Below are 6,199 nucleotides of genomic sequence, written 5' to 3'. Positions count from 1 at the left end.
AACCGACAAAACTTTGGCTAAAAACTAGACGATCGTCAGATTTAAGGACATTGTAGCCATTTTGTCATGATGTGGGTTTGTCTTGTTTCCTGTTTTATTTTGTAGTCCTGTCTCGTGTGTCTTCTTGGTCCCTGCACTTCCTGCCCTGTGATTGTCTGTTGCTTGTTTCCTGCTGTGTCCAATCACCCGCACCCTGTTTGTCTCCTGTGTCCTCGTCGGGTTGTTTGCCTTTTTGTTCTGCCAGAATCCTGCCTGTTTTGGAAAGAATACATTTACCTTTTTGCACCACACATGTGCAGTGCGGTCCACTCCTTAACCTTCCCGTGACACAAGTGTTGTTTCTGAAGAGTGAACTGACTGAGCACTAAATATCTCTCTTTCTAACTGTAACCAAGAACTGCAGCCAGATTGCCAGGAGACGCAGATCTACCGCGTCTAAATACGAGGAACAAAACCCGACCACCGTCTTCATGGCCTGGGGCACTTAGGTAAGACGCATCTCAATAACAACTCAAACTTTCCGACTTGTAGCTCGTCGTCTGAGAGAGAAAGAAGGTAAGAGGGCAAAGTCAAATGGACGCTTAGTGATGGAGACGTTGAAGTCGTGCGATGGACTTCCCAACGTTGGACGTTAACTTCAATTGCATTTTGGCTTAAAAAACATAAAATTAGTGTCCTCATTTGTGAAGATTATCTTGTTGAACAAAACATGCACGTGTCAGAAACTCTTCAGGACAAACCGGAGCCACATCGGCATGATTTCATGTGCACAAAGTACATCGGGTCCTTCCATCCTGCTGCTGTCAGGCTGCACAACCAGCTGAGCTCGCAGTAGACCACAAACACTTTAATCACTCCAACTGGTGCCCTATAAATACTTTTTATTCTGTCTGTATATATAATACTGCTATTGTGGATTCTTCACTGTTTATTTATATTTTACTGTCTCTTTTGTGCACTTTACCTGTCTGCCACTGTGATCCTGCAATTTACCGACTGCGGGACTAATAAAGGATTATCTTTTATCTCATCGTCACACTGTTTAACTCTCCAGGGTTGTCTCCTCAGGTGTTTCCATGGTGACTCGGACTGGTCCGCATGGCGTAAACCGTCCAGAAAGATTCCAGATGAAGAGTCTGGACGGCTGAATATCTTCGACTTTCTGAACCTCGTCTCCTAAAGAAATAACCATTTGTATCTCATTTGTTGAATCTGGAAACAAACCCAGTGGGTTTACGAACCTCATGGAGGAAGAAATAGTCCGTAACACAAACTTGTTTTTCTGTTTATGTACAGATCAAAACAAACAAGATACATTTTTATTAGGGATCCTTAGAGGTGTTGCTTGGTGTATTTGATGCAGCCCAACTTCAGTATGCGTTTCTCCCGCTTCTTTATGCTACGCTAAAATAAGTCACTTAAAAACTCTTTACATTTGCCTTATTTTTCACAGAGCCTGTAACTGACCGAAAATCGGTTACATTTTGAGGACAGCCACATGATGATTATTAGATTCCCTTAAGACTTAAAATAAAGAAACTGAGCTCAAAGACGCCGAGGCCTTCTGTTCTGCTGTATCGCTTCTACTTTGCTGTCCTTTCCATGCATGAAAAAATAAAAAAGGGGTTAATATGGGTAAAAGACAACATGAGTTTGAGTCCTTTCATTGATTCTTATCTTCTTGACTTTGCACACTTGGGTGGAAGTTTCCGATCGTTCCAGCGTCACACGACAGATAATGAAGCCGCTGACCTCTGACCTTAGAGACAAGACTTAGTCCATGGACCGAGTTGTACACGCTGCACTATAAATAGTTTATAGAGACTTTAATTAAAATGTTTTACATCATCATATGACTGAGATGTGAAAGGAGTAGCGATGAACTGACTTATAACAATATTTGTATTTTAATTACTTTATAGTTTTAGCTCTTTGCTTTAGCTGTTCTGGTTCTCACAGCTTTATTTTCAGAGAAAAAGCTGTAAAATCCCGCAGTACACTACCTGTTCAGCAGCAAACGGCAGACAGACAAAGTTAGAGACCAGCTGATGAACATAGCGGAGCATTTAGCCGCTAAAGAGATATTTCCCTCAGGAGGTGGAGACCAAAAACTGAGCTAATGGAGAGAATATTGGACTTTTTGTGTGTAAATAAGAAGGTAATTTCATCTTTCTTTACTTAATTCCTTGGTTTCTTTTTCTTCAGGCTTTTTAAAACAACATTTCACCATGAAATAAACACTCTTGATTTTCTTGAAGCATTTTTTAATCAAACGTTCATTCGGTCGATAGTTATTATTTCATCACAGCAGGCTTGCTAGATTTTTAAATATTTTTTACTTGAATATAGATGAGTCATTTTGCAGCTGCATTAAATGTAGAACATGTTTATTTGAAGGCGACATCGGGACGAAACATTCGATGCATCGAGTGTGAGGCGACCGCAAAAGACCCGGAGATTGAAGAGTGGTTTTTCATAACAATTTACTCGTAATCCAGCGACTCCGTGACTCTGAATTAAATTGTTTATCGCAAACACACCTCTGGACTTGTCTTGCACCGCTCGTGGGTAAAGTGCTGCAGAGAAACATACGGATACAAGTTAATGACCATTCAAAGAGGTGAAGACCATCGCATTGGACCGGATTGCACTGAATAACAAAAATTAAAAAAAACAGGATTTCAGCACAGCGCATTAAACTTGTGCTTAAACTTGGATTGTAGCGATCAGAGTCGCAGCTCTGCCTCAGGCCAACACTTTAGCACGCAGTGACATCACAGGTGAGAGGAAGCAGAAAGGAGGGCAGACACAGGTGAGAGGAAGCAGAAAGGAGGGCAGACACAGGTGAGAGGAAGCAGAAAGGAGGGCAGACACAGGTGAGAGGAAGCAGAAAGGAGGGCAGACACAGGTGGGAAACATTCATTTGAGATTTTAGTCAATATGCCGATTTGTTTTCGGGCAGAGCGTTAGATGAGAAGATAAGTACCACTCTCGTACCAGTCTGTTAGCTTAGCTTAGCACAATGACTGGAAACAGGGGGAAACAGCTAGCCTGCCTCAGGAAACGAAAATCCATCTACGTGCAGTAATAAACATGTTTTATCTTGTTTGTTTAATCTGTACAATTATTAGAGTTTAAAGACGCTCGTAGGCAGATTGTGTTTTCCGAGGCAGGCTAGCAGCTACCCCCCGTTTCCAGTCTTTATGCTAAGCTAACTGGCTGCTGGCTGCAACTGCAACACAGACAAAATACTCTTATTTCCCGAAATGTTTGAACTGTTCCTGTATCAAATCCGTCTCATTATGAAACATTGTGGAAGCTAAAAGACTCTTAACTGCAGCTTCAAAGAGACTTTTGACCCGGCACATGTTCCAGGTTGAAAATCAGAAGTTGACAAAACAAAAAAAAGGTCCATCAAGTAGCGGATCTGGAGCTTTCAAGCGTATCGCACCACCTTCCTCTGGGCTCTGCGATATGGAGAACATCAAATATCAAGATATTTGTGACCAGAAACCTCAATATCAATACTGTGACAATAAATAATTATCAGTAATGTGGATATAATGAATTAGTAAACATAAATAATAGAATAGCTGGAACAATCTTGTGAGTTCCGAAAGTTACACTTTACTGAGATGAGACTTTTGCCATATTACAGTATTGCAATATCAAAATACACAATATCTAGTCTTATATCACAATATTGATATAGATATATTGCCCAGCCCTACTCAATATGCTGAGGAAGATCATGTGATGCGATAAAAAGCTCCAGAACTGCTGCTAAATGGACCGTGTCTGCTTTCACAGACGCATCAGTCTTTTCTTTCCCCAAAGCAAGAATCTGACTTTTATTTGCTCTTTAATTTTAAGAGTTATGTTTTAATTAGTTATGTTTTGTGGCTTTACTGTTTTATATCACTGTAAACTGAATATCTTTTGATTTTTTGACTGTTGGTCGGAGGAAACATTTTTCCCTATTTTCTATCATTTAAAAGAGAAGTAATCAGTTAATTATTTAGGGAAACTTGGCCAGACTGTGAAGCCAAAACATAACATCTTGTGCTAAAGCGTTAATATCCTCAGACAGAGCTGTATACATAGTTTATCTGGTATGCATGATAATATCACATACAATATTTCAACAACAAGGAACATTCATTTTTCCAGAGGCACAAAGATCCATATGGCACAATAAAATAAAATAATCTCAGCTCTATGACGACAACAGGCATTAAAATACAACAGAATTAAAACAAAAGCAAAAAAAAACAACTTAAAAATAACAGGAATCAACACAATAAGGGTCTGAAATTAACCCTCAGCGGACGTCTCATGAAGGTCAACGGTGTCGTTTCACAAAATGAGCTCCAAATATGATATTTCCTTCCTACAGGTGTTAAAAAGTGTGAAACTTGCTGCAGAGAGATCCATTTATTGACCTTAAATCATTTGTGATGCATTTATAGATAAAAGACACAAACAACTGATCTGATCCAGTTCGGCCTCATGACTTGATGTGAGGGACGTCGTATGTGCACAGAGTGTAAAGCCCTGAGGCAAAATAATAAAAATACATTTAATTTAATTGAATATCTGGCTGGTGGGGAGAGGTGAACCTGCATCTTCATTTTATTTCTTCATAAAATACTTTTTGCTAATCTAAAAAAAAAAAAATACTCTTGATGAAAACACGCCCATAATAATGTTATCATGACTTTGAAGTTGAAAGTGTGCGTCCTGGTCATTTTAAATACAATACAGGGTTTATAGAAGCTTTCAAACTGACAGAAGAAACAAACTCAACCCAGAAGAAGCAAAATGGATGCTGTGAAGCTGAATTTTAATTTGGTAATTTGTTGAAATGTCTGGTGTCTAATTGTTCAATACAAACCCTGCAAGCAGCTACACGTTAGCACACGGCTATGAATTACTAAAGTAAAACTAAAAAAGGTGAGGAATGGATGTTTCTCTCTGGAGCAAGTTTCAAATCTGTGCAATGAAGTTAATTTTCAGCGAAAGGAGGAAATCTTAAGACGTAGAAAGTGATCGACAGTTAATGGGCCGAAAAACAAAAACGCGCAAAAGCAGCAGTACGGGTCATATATAAGTGGAATAATACGAATTTATTGTGGTGCAAAAAAGCTAAAACCATAAAAAAAATAATAAACACACACCTCATATCAATAAAGATGATTGTGGAGAAATATTTCAGATTAATTTCAGACCCCAAATACAATCAGATCCGAGCCGCTCTGATTCTCCGTCTCTCGGACTCTCACACAAAGTGCAGGTTGGGCGTCGCCGAGCGAGGCCTTCGTATCCAAAGAGCGGCTCGGCTGCACCGCCGCCTTTATCCTCGCGCCGCGGTTAGCAGCCAAAGTCTTGCTGACGATGCGAGGCAGAAGTTACAGAGCATTTCCCGACGTGAGCTTCCCCGTCGTGCCGCTCTGCCTCTGCAGCCCTCGAGTGAGAGCTATCGTGAGCGTTATATTGGGATTACGTTAAGCGTCAAGTCACGCTTCCATCCAAATGTGGCGCTAAGAAATTTAACCAAATTCCATAAAACGGGTGAAAGAAAATGTGAATAAATGTGCCTTCCCATCCAATAGAATTACGTGAGCATACGGGTGCATTGATAACAGTGAGTGGTGCTAATTCACCTAAAATAGTGGAAACCCTGATGAAAGACATGATGAGAATATGACATTTATGTTTGTTTCATGCATTATTTAGAAGATTTTAATCTCCTCATCGCTCCACACTGATCTGATTGTTTTTGTCTCTTTCGTGAACGTTTGAGTCGCGTCATGTACATTTGTATTTAAAAAATATATATTTTACAACATTCGTACTTCAAGATGTATAAATCTTCTTTTTTTAAATTTGTTTTGCAGTTTCCATTTAGCCTTTAATTAATTGAAAGTGCGCAAAAAAAAAAATAAAAAAATCGGTGGATGGAAACAAACCTCTTGTTGATTATGTGCTGCAGCTTTTATTTGAATTCTTTTGTTCTCGACCTCGTGCAAACTACATGCACGCTGGGTCTGAAACCTAGAAGTTGTTCTGAATTAATAACAACCTCTAATCTCTCCCTCTGGTTCCGACCGATCAAAACCGACAGCAGGTGAGATCCCACCTCGACGCTCAGACGGGCGGCCATCTTGTCCCGACATCACAGTCATTGAGAACTTTCTTA

This window comes from Taurulus bubalis, assembly GCF_910589615.1.
Source record: "Taurulus bubalis genome assembly, chromosome: 5".
Lineage (NCBI taxonomy): Eukaryota > Metazoa > Chordata > Actinopteri > Perciformes > Cottidae > Taurulus > Taurulus bubalis.
Note: the sequence above shows the minus strand (reverse complement) of the source record.